Source organism: Cervus elaphus, chromosome 32 (assembly GCF_910594005.1).
Source record: "Cervus elaphus chromosome 32, mCerEla1.1, whole genome shotgun sequence".
Classification (NCBI taxonomy): domain Eukaryota; kingdom Metazoa; phylum Chordata; class Mammalia; order Artiodactyla; family Cervidae; genus Cervus; species Cervus elaphus.
The window spans coordinates 43,958,585-43,974,939 of record NC_057846.1 but is presented as its reverse complement, the minus strand read 5'-3'; the positions used below and the strand labels follow the sequence as shown (position 1 = coordinate 43,974,939).

The 16,355-nt window shown below is 43.7% G+C and overlaps 1 long non-coding RNA gene across 1 annotated transcript in view; it reads right to left on the bottom strand.

The window, feature by feature from the left end:
• Window positions 1-2,056: 2,056 nt before the first annotated feature.
• The window catches only part of LOC122687701, a 32,156-nt gene continuing 17,857 nt past the window's right edge, over window positions 2,057-16,355 (bottom strand). The window contains exon 2 of the long non-coding RNA XR_006339226.1: window positions 2,057-3,494. This is a non-coding gene — a long non-coding RNA (uncharacterized LOC122687701). The remainder of the gene's footprint in view (window positions 3,495-16,355) is intronic.

Sequence of the window (16,355 nt, the reverse complement as noted above, 5' to 3'; positions counted from 1 at the left end):
GATGATGATGACAATAAGTGATAAAACATCTCGTGCCAGAATTTATCTTCCTGGTAATAGACATGACCATAAAACACTTCAACAGGTTAACATTCACGTCTCTACTGGCTTGTTTGGCAAGAATGAAAAGTTTGCATGGCGTGGCGAAGATGGTGGACAGAGTCTCTCCAGGCTTATTTCAGCCTCTTCGAGCAGGGTGCCTACTCCTACTGCAAACACAGGAAGCCTGAGGATGCCTGTCCCCAGGCTCCCTGGCAGCTTAGGGTCTCGTATTCTTTGGGTTCCGCCTGTAAGATGGCTTCACACAAGAGATGTATGTGAAGCTGAGTAAGTGGGAAGAGAGGCCAGGGCGTTGTCTGGTCTGGATGGTAGCGGTCCTGCTGATCCACGTATCACAGCCCAGGCAGCTTGTGCAGGAAGTAACAATATGGCAAAAGCTTCCAGGGGGCTTCCCTGGTAGCTCAGCTGGTAAAGAATCTGCCTGCCAGGCAGGAGACCCTGATTTGATTCCTGAGTTGGGAAGATCCCCTGGAGAAGGGATAGCCCATTCACTCCAGTATTCTTGGGCTTCCCTGGTGGCTCAGATGGTAAAGAATCTGCCTGCAATGTGGGGGGCCTGGGTTCGATCCCAGGGTTGGGAAGATCTGGAGAAGAGGCATGGCCACTCACTCCAGTATTCTTGCCTGGAGACTTCCCATAGAGGAACAGGTGGGCTACAGTCCATGGGGTTGCAAAGAGTCACACACGACTGAGCGACCAAGCACAGAACAGCGACAGGTTCCTGAACCCTGGACTGAGGTGAGACTGCCACGGGCTAGAGCGGTGGCTGTTGACTAAGCGGCTGTTCTGCACCCAGGGGGCATTCAGCAGCTGGAGACTTTAGTATTGTATTTATTTATTTATTTGGCCGCGTGGGGTCTTAGTCGCAACAGATGGGATCTTCATCACATCATTCGCGGTCTTTCCTTGCGGTGCAGGGATTCTCTCAACATGGTATACAGGCTCAGTAGTTGCCGCACACTGGTTTAATTGTCCTGCAGCATGCGGGATCCTACCTCCCCGATCAGGGATCGAACTGGTGTCCCCGGCACCACAGGGCAGACTCTCAGCCACTGGAAATCCCCTGGAGATCTTTTTGATGGTCATGACTGAGGATGCGCTCTCACACATCCAGTGGGCAGAAGTCAGGGATGCTGTGAAGCCTCCCTCAAGGCACAAGAAGGTCCTGCAAAAAAGAATCAACCTTTCCCACATGCCAACAGTGTCTGTCCTGAGCGGGGCCGTTTGGAGACACACACTCCTGACGGCCTGGGCAGGTTCACAGGTGTCCTTGAAGTGAACACAGAAATTTGAACCTCTTGGATTGCACCGTTTTGTGAGTTTCTAGGTTATATGAACAGGGCCCGCTTTGCGAAGAATGCAGGTCACTTCTAATAAAGCCTCTTAAGAAAAAAGAAACAAACAGAGCTGATAGGTGAACAACAAAAAGTATGCCAGGTCACTTCTACAGAGTCATCCTGAGTCTCAGTCCTAAAGGTCCGACTTAAAGCCTGCCTTTCTCACCCCTCACACAATTTTGTAAGCACCTAATTCCTTGGATTAAATTCCTATTCTGCATAAGGTACCCATGGCAGTTTTTAATCTGCCATTGAACTCTGATATACAAGTCACTGCCCGAACTGACCCTTGGGATGATTCCTTTGTTGAAAAACCGCGTCGAAGGTAATTTTGTGCTAACAAACCGTGAGGGGAGCTAAGCCCTTGCCTATTGTTTCTCTCATTTTCTTTTACCCACAGAGACGCCCATGGATCTGTCTGCAGAATACATGTCACGTGCTTGCCCAAGGACTGTAAGATACAACCAAGTGAAGATGTGCAGAAATTAAGAAGAGGGTGGCAGGGGCCTTTCCTGATTTATCAGGATAGAAGTAACCAGCAGGTAACCATTTAAAATAGAAACAAAAAAGAAATCAAGGGTTCGCGATGGGCTGGTGTGGGCATAAAAGTGTAATGGAGGTAAGTGTTTTTAGACCATACCTCCTTTAAAAAATATTTTAAAATAATTTTATTTATTTGTTTTGGCTGTGCTGGGTCTTTATTGCGGCACGAGGGCTTTCTCTCACTGCAGTGAGCGGGGGCTACTCTTTAGCTGCGGTGTTGGGGCTTCTCTTGCTATGGAGCAGGGGGTCTAGGCCACATGGACTTCAGTAGTTGCAGTTCCTGGGCTCCAGAGCACAGGCTCAATACTTGTGGCACATGGGCTTATTTGCGTTACAGAATGTGGGATCTTCCCGGACCAGGGATTGAACCCGTGGCTCCTGCAGTGGCAGGTGAATTCTTTACCACTGAGCCACCAGGGAAGCCCAGACCTTACCTCTTACTGTTTCCCAACCGATGTCATTCCCACAAACACAGACAACAGAAAGGATGAACTAAGCATGAGCTGTTGTCTCTTTTCCTCTTACTTCCCTATCCTTTATCTATTCTTTCCCCCTTTGGTTGTGCCACTGGTGTATGAGATCTTAGTTCTCTGACCAGGAATTGAACTCTTGCCCCTTGCATTGAAAGTGTGGAGTTTTAACTGCTGGACAGGCAGGAATTCCTTCCTTCTTCCCTATCTGATGGGGGTAACACAGGTGGCTTAATCAAAACCAGGATCATTCCAAATTTCTTTTACTTACCTGAACTAAGTCAGTGGCATTTGGAAATGAAGACACTAGAAACGTCTAGGGGGACAGGAAAAGGGGAAAAGTCGGTGATGATTCCCAGAATTCTGGCTTGGATGATCAGAGTGGTGGAATCACTGACAGAAGGAGAAAGCTTGGTACATAATTTACAGGGCTTGCTGAAAAATGAAAATGCAGGTCCCTAGTTCATCATGCAGGAAGAACTCTTTTCTTTCTTCCACGGTGTCTCTCTTAACCTGTGGTCTTTATTTCCTGCTTACTGTCACAGTCTCTTGGGCACATGGATACACACAGAGGGAGTCAGACTGTACAGATGACAAGGCTAAGAGCAGCCAGGTTACACTCCTGCCAACCAACGACAAGCATCCCTGGAACTCAAGCCAGGCAGCTCCCCTTCCCTTGAGGCCTCAGACCCAGCCCAGCCCCAGGTCACCCGCCTGCATAACAAGAATATGGTTACTTCTGTGCCATGACGCAGTAAGTACCTGGACAGGGGTGGGCCAGAGGCTCACATAGCTGCCAAGGTGCCCCCTGAGTGTGTCCAGGTGCCGCCAGCCTGGTGCTGGGATGGCCACTGCTTTGCCCTGATACACACGGCGAGCATGCCCCTTCCCCTGCACACGCGCCCAGGGTCTCCCCACTGGGGACAGGGGTGCAGAGTCACAGGAGACGGAGAGGAGAGGCCCGCGGGGTGAGGGGCCAGGAGTGGGAGGTTGAGAACTGGTCCGAGGAATGCAGGGAGGTGGTGTGACGCAGGATGGTGAGTGAACACCAATCCACAGGTTCCGTTGTCTTGTAGGACTTCACCTACGGAACAGAAATTCGAAGATATAAAGTTATTAAGAATTTCAAAGCAGCTAATGCAGAACATTAAATGCTAAGTGCAAGATCCTCTGAGTGTGGGCCCCTGAGTGACTGCCCAGGGGAGGACCTGTTGTTACGGACTGAATGTCTATGTCCCCCCAGAATTCCTGTATTGATGCTCTCTGCCCTCCAATGTGGCTCTATTTGGAAACAGAGCCTTTAGGGGATGGTTAAGGTTAAATGAGGTCATAAGGGTGGGGCCCTAATCTAAGAAGACTGGTGGCCTTATAAGAAGAACACAGGCACACACCGAGGAAAGATCAAGAGAGCACTCAGCCAGCCAGGAGAGGACCCGCATGAGAACTAACCATGGAAGCACCCTGAACCCAGACTTCCAGCCGCCAGAACTGCAAGAAAACACATTTCTGTAGGCCAAGCCACCCAATCGGAGGTATTTTGTTATGGCAGGCAGCCCGAGCTGACTAAGGCACTTCTGAAGCCAGACCTGGGAGCAGGTTGTTTGAGAAACATCATAAATTCCATCGTGGGCCTGTTGAGATTTAAGGGACCTAAGTTAGAATCAACTGGCAACTTCTCGTATATAGCCTTACAGAGCCATCAGCCAAGAGCGAGGCTGAGTGAGGCTAGAAATACCAGTTTGGGAGGCATTAACACATAAACAGCAATTAGATCCACTGATGGCCATGAGCTCACTCAAGCCTGACATTTGGCAAAAGAACAGGGTGAGGTTAGAAACCAAGGTGAGGGTTGCCAACATTTAGGATGTGGCCAGAGGTGGGCGCATTGCAGGGAAGACAGCGACAGGCAAGGAGAACTCAGAAAGGAAGGGAGGAAATTCAAGAGGAGACTGGTGTTCCGGATTCCTGGGCTCTTCAAGAGATGATGGTTTGGCAGATCTGGGGTGGGACCTGTATGGATGACGCTGATGCCCTGCCAAGTTTGGGAACCATAGAGAGAATGCAAATAACATGACTTGTATTCAGAGCGACCTGGGCTCCAATCCTGACTTTAGCTTTTTGAACTGAAACAAGATACTGAAATCTCTTTGAGCCCCAGGCACCTCTTACAGAAAAAAAAGGGGGGCAGGATGGCCCCACTTTGTGGTACTGATTTGAAGATTGAAGATAAATGTGTGTAAATCACCCTGCACATAGTAAATGTTGAGCAAATAGCAGGCAATGCAGTGAATATAACGGATGTAGACCACGCCCTTAATAAACAGCTTGACCTTGAGGTGCAGGAGAAACGGGTACTAAGGGTCAAAGAGGGGCAGTGTTTGGTTTTGTCTCAGTTTTGTAAGATGGTTGACAGTTGCGCCTGTCTATAACTGAGAAGCAAGAGAGGGAGCTGGGGTGTGATGAGCGTGAACATTTCTGAGTTGACAAGAGGAATTATCTCCAAACCACAGGAGGAATGACCAGCTTCTGAAGGGAGGAGAAACCCCATGGAAAGAATTTACTTGGTACAGAAGCAGGACATCTGGGGGTTTCACTCTGAGTAATTTTAATTTTTTCCATGAAGCAGAAGGCAATATCATATGCCAACAGGGTAGAGTTCTTGAGAAGAGGTATAAGTTGGAACAGAATGTGAAAAAAGTCTGAGGAATAGGAGAGCCAGATGACAAAAGGTACAAAGAAAGATTAACAGGAAGTGCCAAGGTCTTAGTTAGGTTGTAGACCACTAGTTTTTTTTTTTTTTTTCTGTAATACATATGGCTTGATTCAGCTAGCCTGTATAGTTGCAATTAATAGATTATAATACTGACACGTGCTGAATGGTTAATCTGTGCCAGGCATCCTAGTGAGCATGTGTAATCTTCACAACAACCCTGGATGTACTACCATTCAGTAGCCCCATTTTACAGATGAAGAGCTGAGACTTAGACACTTTTAACTAACTTGCCCCCTGGGTCACTTAGCTACTAAAGCAGGTTCTCAGCTTCAGGTCTGTCTGATCCCAGAGCTTCTGTTCTTAACGGCGGCACATGATGTATTAATTAGAATTAGGTTCTGGCGGTATATACAATGGAAAAATCCAAATCAAACAGGGTTCAGGTTTGTTTCTTTTTCACATCAAGAAAGTTCAGAGTTAGGCAGTCCTGGGCTGGTTCAGCAATCACCAAACACTCGAGTTCCTTCAATCTTTTTGACCTGTCATCTTTGACATGTGGTTTCCATCCTGAGGGTTGTTTCATGGTCCAAAATGGCTCCTGGAGTTCCAACCCTCGTATCTGCATTCCAGAAAGCAAGAAGGTGCAAGAAGTAAACAGTACATATCAGGGTCTACCCCTTTTTCTGAGGAGCTTTCCAGCAAATCCTACCTGATAACTTCTGCTTACATCTTGTTGATGGTTTCCCTCAATTCAAGAAAAAACTGAAACATGTCATCTCAAGGGCACATTTTGCTGTGCAGAATATGATTGAGCTTTGTTACCAAGGAAGAAGGAGAAGCAGATATTGCATAAGCATAAAAGTGTTTGCAACAGTAATGATTCCCACACATACTTGAAAATGTAAGGGGAAAGTTGCTTATTCTCCTTTCATCAATACGCCAACTCAGGAGTTCTTGTTAAGTTTTCCAAACCCATGAAGGAGTGGGCATGTTCTCTTGCGTGTGCATGCTAAGTCGCCTCAGTCATGTCCAACTCTTTGTGACCCTATGGACTGTAGCCCGCCAGGCTCCTCTGTCCATGGGATTCTCCAGGCAAGAATACTGGAGTGGGTTGCCATGCCCTCCTCCAGGGGATCTTCCCAACCCAGGGATCAAACCCATCTCTCCTGTATTGCAGGTGGATTATTTACCACTAGCACCACCTGGGAAAATGGGCCTCACAGGAGAGTGCTTCAATAACGTTTTAGCGCAAAGGCTTAATTATTATGTAAGTTAGGGGCCTTTTGGCTCCTAGTAACAGAAAACTGGACTCCAACTGACTTAAGTAATGAAGACCTTAACTGGGTTAGGTGATGAAGTCCAGAGGCAGAGGGGCCCTTGGAGATGTTTCAGGCAGAACGACTCCTGGTGAAAATGCTTCCCGGCCACATGCACAGGAAGGGAATGGGTCTGGCGCCCACAGTTTCTCCCTGAAGCTCAAGGAAGAAGCTTCCCACACATCTTCAGTCCAGATTCTCCTCATGGCTCAACAGCTCACATGGAATAAGATGCCCCCTCTTTTTTTGTTTTTTCTTTTCTTTTTATCCTCCCCTTCCCCCTTTGGTAACCAAAAGTTTGTTCTCTAGGTCTGTGAATCTGTTTCTCTTTTGCAAACAAGTTCATTTGTATAAGCTTCTTTTTTAGATTCCACATACAAGTGATTTCATATAATATTTGTCTTTCTCTGTCTGACTAAGTGACTCTGAATCACTTAGTATGATATACTTTAAGTTCATCCATGTTGTTATAGATGGCGTTACTCTTTCTCACGGCTGAGTTGTATTCTACTGTGTGTACTACATCTTCTTTATCCATTCATATCCTAATGCATACCTAGGTTGCTTTCAGTTCAGTTCAGTCTCTCAGTCATGTCCGACTCTTTGCGACCCCATGAACCGCAGCACGCCAGGCCTCCCTGTCCATCACCAACTCCCGGAGCCCACCCAAACCCATGTCCATCGAGTCAGTGATGCCATCCAACCATCTCATCCTCTGTCGACCCCTTCTCCTCCTGCCCTCAATCTTTCCCAGCACCAGAGTCTTTTCAAATGAGTCAGCTCTTCGCATCAGGTGGCCAAAGTATTGGAGTTTCAGCTTCAACATGAGACCCTCCAATGAACACCCAGGACTGATCTTTAGAATGGACTGGTTGGATCTCCTTGCAGTCCAAGGGACTCTCAAGAGTGTCAAGAGTCTTCTCCAACACCACAGTTCAAAAGCATCAATTCTTCTGTGCTCAGCTTTCTTTATAGTCCAACTCTCACATCCATACGTGACCACTGGAAAAACCATAGCCTTGACTAGATGGACCTTTGTTGGCAAAGTAATGTCTCTGACTCTTTAATAAACTGTCTAGGTTGGTCATAACTTTCCTTCCAAGGAGTAAGCGTCTTTTAATTTCATGGCTGCAGTCACCATCTGCAGTGATTTTGAAGCCCCCCAAAATAAAGTCAGCCACTATTTCCACTGTTTCCCCATCTTTTTCCCATGAAGTGATGGGACCAGATGCCATGATCTTAGTTTTCTGAATGTTGAGCTTTAGGCCAACTTTTTCACTCTCCTCTTTCACTTTCATCAAGAGGCTCTTTAGTTCGTCTTCACTTTCTTCCATAAAGGTGGTGTCATCTGCATATCTGAGGTTATTGATATTTCTCCCGGCAATCTTGATTCCAGCTTGTGCTTCCTCCAGCCCTGCATTTCTCATGATGTACCCTGCATCTAAGTTAAATAAGCAGGGTGGTTGCTTTCACATCTTCGCTATTGTGAATAGTGCTGCTATTAACACTGAGGTTCATGTATCTTTTAAAATTAGAGTTTTATCTGGATATATGCCCAGGGGTGGGATCACTGGATCATATGGTAGTTCTATTTTTAGTTTTTTTGAGGAACCTCCATGCTGTTCTCCATAGTGGCTGCACCAATTTGCATTCCCACCAACAGTGTAGGAGGGGTCCCTTTTCTCCACACCCTCTCCAGCATTTATTATTTGTAGACATTTGATGATGGTCATTCTGACTAGGGTGAGGTGATACCTCATTGTAACTTTGGTTTGTATTTCTCTAGTATTAGAGATGTTGAGCATCTTTTCACGTGCCTGTTGATCATCTGTATGTCTTCTTTGGAACAGCGCCTGTTTAGGTCTTCTGCTCATTTTTTGATTGGGCTGTTTTTTTTTACTATTGAGTTTTATGCACCATTTGTATATTTTGGACATGAAGCCCTTGTCAGTCACATGATCTGCAAATATTTTTTTCCTAGTCTGTAGGTTGTCTTTCCATTTTGTTTAGGGTTTAAGACATCTCTTCTTGAATGGAGCATGAACAAGGTGAGAACACCTTTGCACCGATTGGACTCTGCCTCCCTTAAGTTGAGCTCAGTTCCCCCAATCACACTGCTACCGGGGTGGAGAGGGTGGAGGATACTGGAGCATCAACCAGATCTATACTTTTGGTCTTTTCCAGAACACATAAGTCGGAAGACATTTTTTTATTCAGATCTTAGTATCACAAAATACAAAGTATTACAATATTTTTGACTAATGGTTGAAGACATTGTTGATTGCTTCTAAATGAAACTATCTTGGAAATTGTAAAAATTGAATCTATTAAGTAAAAATGAATAAGTTCAGTAAAATGAAGGATGAGTTTATTAAGTAAAATTGAAAGAAATAGAGGGCGGGAATAGAGCTACACAACTTCATAATCATACTGTTATTTTGGATAAGAGCTTCATTTTTCCCATATACTAATATTGATATTTTTCTAAGAAAACTTTATGTGTAGTTAACTTTTACTCTTTATTTTTGAATTCACATCTTACTAAATTTTATGAAATAACATGAAGACTGTGTCTAGAACACGAGAGTAATGAAAGTTGTGGGTTTTATGACTTCTGGTTTCTACCACAGAGGGGCTTCTGAGACAGCAAACCCCTCTCTCCATCCCCTCCCTTACTCTCTCTTATGGGGCAGGAGTGACTTATCTGAATGGTGAATTAGGGAGAAGAGATACAGCCAATCTGGAAAACTATAATTACCACACCTGTATTATTCAATCTACTTATATTGATTATTATTAATATATTTGGATTTATTTATTTATATGCAAGAATGAATCGAGTTTAAAGAAAAATCCTTAAACTTTTTGATCTTTATTGGTTTAAAGATGTGAATCATTTTTTTTTTCTTATATTAGCTACCCTTGGAATTTTAACTTGCCTACCTCACTTTTGAAAATCTAAAGATAACTGATATCATTACTTCCAAATAATCTTCTAAGCCCAATAATCCCTTCCAGGTTTACATTGCTAGTGTGTTCTGACCAGTTTGTTCTATCTCAATTTTTAAACTCCACAAATAATACTGTAATAATAGTATTGTTGGGCTATTACTAATAATACTAATACACTAATACACCTAATACAAAAATGAACTTACCTATAAACAGAAACAATTTACCTATAAACAGAACTTAATAATTGTATTAAGTGGTGCTGGTGGTAAAGAACCCACCTACCGATGCAGGAGACATAAGAGATCCCCTGGGTCAGGAAGATGCCCTGAAGGAAGGCATGGCAACCCACCCAGTATTCTTGCCTGGAGAATCCCATGGACAGAGGAGCCTGGTGGGTTATGGTCCACAGGATCTCAAAGAGTCGGACACAACCGAAGAGACTTAGCACGTACAACAACCAGTGTTTGGTTAGAATTACCCTCATCTGGAGAAGACGGAATCTTCCTACACTGTTGATGGAAATGTAAATTGGTGCAGCCACTGTGGAAAACAGTATCAAAAAACTAAAAGTGGAACTACCATATGACTCAACATTTCCACTCCTGGGTATATATCCAAAGAAAACACAAGCGCTCACTCAAAAAGATACTTGCATCTCAGTGCTTATAGTGGCACTGTCTGCAATAGCCAAGACATAGAAACAACCCACATTTCCAGATGAACGGAGAAAGAAGATGTGGTACATATATACAATGGAATAGTACTCAACCATAAAAAAGAATGAAATGATGCCATTTGTAGCAGCATGGATGGACCTAGAGATGATCATACTAAGTGAAGTAAGTCAGACCAAGAGAGACAAATACCATATGATACCACTAACAATATGAATCTAAAATATGACATATGACTTACTTATGAAACAAAAATGAACTTACCTATGAAACAGAAACAAAGTCACAGAAATAGAGAACATACTTGCCGTTGCCAGAGGGGAGGGGGCTTGGGGAGGGGCTGGGAGTTTGGGATTAGCAGACGCAAAGCAGGATATATAGGTGGATAGACAACAAGGTCCTTCCATATAGCACAAGGAGCTATATTCAATATCCTGTGATATACCATATTGGAAGAGCATATGAAAAAGAATGTATATGTGCAGGTAACTGAATTGCTTTGCTGTACAGTAGACGTTAACACAACATTGTAAATCAACTATATTTCAGTAAAACTATGACAATCCTAGACAGTGTATTTAAAAAGCAGAGCCATCACTTTGCCGACAAAGGTCCATATAGTCAAAGCTATAGTTTTTCCAGTAGTCATGTACGGATATGAGGGTTGGACCATAAAGAAGGCTGAGCGCTGAAGAATTGATGCTTTTGAATTGTGGTGCTGGAGAAGACTCTTGAGAGTTTCTTGGACAGTAAAGAGATCAAACCAGTCCATCCTAAAGGAAATCAACCCTGAATATTCATTGGAAGGACTGATGCTGAAGCTGAAGCTCCAATCCTTTGGCCACCTGATGCGAAGAGCCAGCTCATTGGAAAAGACCCTGATGCTGGAAAAGATTGAAGGCAGGAGGAGAAGGAGGTGACAGAGGATGAGATGGTGGGGTGGCATCACTGATTCAATGGACATGAGTTTTAGCAAACTCAGGGAGATAGTGAAGGACAGGGAAGCCTGGCGTGCTGCAGTCCATGGGGTGGCAGTGAGTCGGACATGACTTAGCAACTGAACAATAATGACAACATAAATGAGAAAGAATTACCCACATCTCATATCTTTCTAGGATCATCTTTGTTCTTTGTGAAGCACATCCTTTGGAAAAATATTTCTTTTTATTTATCCTTCTTGGAAGTTATTGGGATTCCTGCCTACGTGATTACTGTCCTTCACCAGTTATGGAAAATTCTCACCCATGGTTACCATTAATATTCCCTCTCCCACTTTCTGTTACCTCCTTCTGGAACTCTGCTAGGATGGATGGCTATTTCTTACTTCCAGCATAAATCTTAACCAGGCTTTCATAGTCTCTATCTTGTTTGTTTCTGGGCTCTGTTCTTTGAAATTTCTCCAGAGTCATCTTCTAGTTCAGTGTTCCAACTCTATTAAGCTGCCTAAATTTTCTGTTTTTACCTAACATTTTATTATGATCATTTCCAAAGAACAGATGTTAAAAGAATTTTACACTAAACTCCCAAATACCCTCCGCCTATATTCTACAGTTAACATTGAACTGTCCTTGCTTTATCAAAAATCCACCCCTTTGTGGACCCATTAATCCAACTTTTTCTGTGACATCAAAGTATGCTGCAGCATCCTTGCACTTATTCCCAATTGTCCCATCTAGTGTTTATTTTTGATTCTCATTTTTTCCATTCTAGAAAGTTCACTTGTTCCTTTTCCATATCTCCTTCGTCAGTTCTGATGTTCTCCACTCATCATGCCTCTTTCCAATTTTCCTTCTCTTATTTTTTAAACATATTAAACTTTTTTTTTTTTTACCTTATAGTCTACATCTGAGGCTGCTGGACTTAACAATTAAAATTACAGACCACCAAGTTAAATTTGAATTTCGGGTAAATGAAACATTTTTAGTATAACTCAAGTATTGCAGGGAATATGCTTAAATTGTGTTCATGACTTATGTGAAGTTCACATTCAATTGAGTGTGCTGCATTTTGCCTGGCTCCTATCTGCTTCCTATACCTGGAGTCTTTTTAGGATTGGTTTATTTATTTTGCCCAATATTCTTTCCTTGTGTGCCTTGTCATTTGGGGTTGTTGGCTTATCTTTGTTAAAATTTCTCTGCCAGATTCCTTCCCAGGCCTAGGCCGAGAGAACGTTACATTCGCTTCTGCCAGATGTATGGAGCACTATAGATCTGGCCCACTTTACAATTTTCAGCTGATGGTTTTCTGGCCTGTGCAAAGAGTCACAGCTGGGCCAGGAACCCTCAAAAAGAAGCTAGTGGCCACAAAGCTAGTGTCAATGGAAGCTTTTTCTTTCTTTAAAAAAAAAAAACACAACTTGAGTATAAAGGTAACATGGAACCCACCTTTGTTGTTACCTGTCTCCTCTAGGGGTGTATTCTCCTCACTCAAAGGCTTACCTTTGCTGAGTCCTGGGATAGAGGACTCTGCACCCCCACACAGACCCCACACCTAGTACCAGGTACCCTGGGTCCTTAACGCAGCAAATTCGAAGCTCACATCCTTCCTCCTACAAACTTCCGTGCTGGTTTGTTCCTGGCATCAAGGAATTCCCCTTGAATTCTTCAGATGCATTCATTTATTTCAAAGAGAGATTTTCATATTTTGGTTAGCTTCTTAAATGTTTTGCAGAGCCTCTGGCTTACTTTATTGCCGGAAACCTGTGTTCCTTAGTCATCAAAGAATCTTGACTTTAAAAAAGTTAAAGGGTTGCGTAAGGGTAAGGGTTGCTTAAATATGAAGATCTAAACCAGCCCATCCTATCTGCTTGGTTATGAATGAGCGTAAAACAAAAGGAGCAGAATTTCTTTCAGAATTCTATCTATCTTACTTTAAGAAGTGAATCTTTTTCAACGTATACCACATAACATAGAAAGTAGCCACATTAAAAATAAAAACCCAGGAACTTCCCTGGTGGTCCAGGGGTGAAGAACCTGCCTGCCCATGCAGGGGACATGGATTCGATCCCTGGTCCGGAAACTAAGATCCCACGTGGCTCAAGTAAGCCCGCAGGTACTGAGGGCATGTCCCCAACTACTGAACCCACATGCTGCAACTACTGAAGCCCACACACCTAGATCCTGTGGCCACACGAGAAGCCACCGTAAAGAGAAGCCTGTGCTCTGCAACTCGAGAGTCTGCTTGCCACAACCAGAGAAAGCCTGCATGCAGCAACGAAGACCCAGTGCAACCAAAGATAAATAAATCTTCCAAAAAACAAACAAACAAAAAACCCCAAAACCCAGACAAACAACTGGAATGACCCACTTCACCAGTTCAGTGCACATATAATGCCACTTCCCTTGAACATTCAAAGTCATCCAGCATATTGGGCAAAGGACCAGAGACTCTGATGGAGGTCAGAGACCCCATTTCCATTACTGCAGCATCCACTCCCTGCCTGCGTCCTCCAGGTGCAGGCTCTTTATTTCACATCTAAGCACTCAGCCTTAGGTCCTCAGACTCTCCCCCAGGGCCCGGACGACCCGTGAGGGGGCAAGTCCAGCCTTGGCCACGTGACACTGCTCCTGGGCACAGTGCCACCTTGATAGTCCAGCCTGTGTTTGGGTTCAGATTCCCCTTCCTTCAGAATAAGTGACTTCCCAGGGACAATGGGGATCTTATCCTGATGGAGAACTTCAGACAGGCCTGACTCAAGAGAGCCGACATACCCTGATGTGGTACCTCCAGAGGGGAGAAATGTGTGCATGAGGGTCTTGATTCCGTAATACCCTGGATGGGGAGTCTTGGTCTCTATGCAAAATTTCTTCTCCCCTTGGCATTTAGCAAGGAGTAGTGGGAAGGGCAACTTTTGTCAAGTTACTCACAAATGCTCACAAAAAAGCACATATGATTTTCCCTGGTGGTCCAGGGGCTAAGACGTCACACTCCCAATGCAGGGGCCCTTGGACTGATTCCTGCTCAGGGAACTATTAGATCCCATGTGCCACAACTAAAGATCCTGCTTGCCACAACTAAAACCCAGCATAGCCAAGTAAATAAATAAATATTTTTTAAAAAAAGAATGCTCAGGCTATATGCTATCTCAGAGCTGAATGTGTGCATGTGTGTTTACTCTTTGCAACGCCAGGCTCCTCTGTCCATGGGGTTTCCCGGGCAAGAATAATGAAGAGGGTTGCCGTTTCCTTCTCCAGAGCAGCTTCCCATGTCTCTTGCATTGAAGGCAGATTCTTGACCCCTTGAGCCATCGAACCTAATTAAGAAGGTCTACTCAAGTGATTGGTGCTAGAAAAAAAAATTTACTCCCAAGATGAGGTTCCATATGATTTACAATACTAGACCACAAAGCAGATGGAAACGTTTAACTGATAGTTTGTACCTTAAAAATATGGACAACTGTTTACTTCACCATAAAACCTTATGGAGTGTCTCTCCAGAGATTGTTAGTTACAAGGAGAAGTTCAGTAACTCTACAGCAGTGAAACCAGACAATAACTTGCTCAGGGGATCAAAATGAATGTCACAAATGAAACATCTGTACTTTTTTTTTTTAAAAAAAAGATCTCAAATCAGCAACGTAGCCTTACAACTTAAGAAATTAGAAAGAGGAGAGAAGAAGAAACCCAAAACAAGCAGAAGGAGGGAAATAACAAAGGCCAGAGTGAAAATAAATGAAATAGAGGATAGAAAAAACAAGAGAGGAAATCAACTGAGCCAAAGTTTGGTTCTTTAGAAGATCAACAGGGGGGACCTCCCCGGTGGTCCAGTGGATAGGAGTCCACCTGCCAAGGCAGGGGACATGGTTCGATCTCCGGCCCGGGAGGATTCCACACGCCGCGGAGCAGCTGAAGCCCCTGCGTCACAACTATTGGAGCCTGAGTGCTGCAGCTACTGGAGGCCACGCTTTGCAACAAGAGAAGCCACTGCAATGAGAAGCCCGAGCGCTGTAACAAAGAGTGTTCCCTGCTTGCCGCAACTAGAGAAAGCCTTCACGCAACAACAAGGACTGAGAGCAGCCCAAAATAAATAAATTAATTAACTTAAATAAAAAGATCAACAGGGAGACTTCCTCTGTGGCCCAGTGGTTAAAAATCTGCCTTCCAATGCAGAGGCCATGGGTTCGGTCCCTGGCCGGGGAACTAAGATCCCATACACTTTGGGGCAACTAAGCCCAGGCACCACAAAGAAGACCCAATGCCGCCAAAATAAAAATAAAAGTAAATAAATATAATAAACAGATTAAATTGAAAAAGAACAACGGAATTGATAAACCTTTAGCCAAACTATAGAATGAAAAACAGAGAACACTCAAATTACTAAAATCAGGAATGAAAAATGGACATCACTCCAACTTTATGGGGGTGGGGCGGGAAGAAAGGATTAGAAGGGAATACTATGAACACCTGTATGCATCTAAGTTAGATAACTAGGTAAAATGGACAAAATTCCAGAAAGACAAAAAGTATTCAAACTTGCAAGATAAAAAAAAAGAAAATCTGAATGACAAATTTAGAGATTGAATTAGTAATTTTAAAACTTCCCACAAAGAAAATCTCAGGCCCAGATGATTGTATTGGTGAAAGCTACCAAATATTTGGGATTCTCTCATAGCTCAGACTGTAAAGAATCTGCCTGCAATGTAGGAGACCAGGGTTCGATCCCTGGGTCAGGAAGATCCCCTGGAGAAGGCAATGGCAACCCACTCCAGTATTCTTGCCTGGAAAATCCCATGGACAGAGGAGCCTGGCGGGCTATGCGGGTCCATGGGGTCACAAGATTTGGACACGACTTAAGAGACCAAACCACCACCACCAAACATTTAAAGAATTATATGAATCCTTTACAAACTCTTCCATAATGTAGAATAGAATATAACACTTCCATCATTCAGTGTGGACCAGTGCTACCCTGATTCCAAAATCAGACAAAGATATCATAAGAAAGGGGGGGAAGACCAAACAAATTACACGAAAAGCCCTTATGAATATAGAAGTAAAAATTCTCAGCAAAATACCACCAAACTGAATCCAGTAACATGTAAAAAGGATTATATACCATGACCAAGTGGGACTTATTCTAGGAATTCTAGGTTGGTGTAAAATATGGAAATCAAGTAACATAATATACCAAAGTAGTAAAGTTAGGGCAAAAACCATTTGATCATCCCAACAAATGCAGATAAAGACTTTGACAGAATCTAATACCCTTTCATGATAAAAATGCTCAACAAAATAAGAGTAGAAAGGAACATCCTCAATCTGGTAAAGCACATCCATAAAAACTCACAG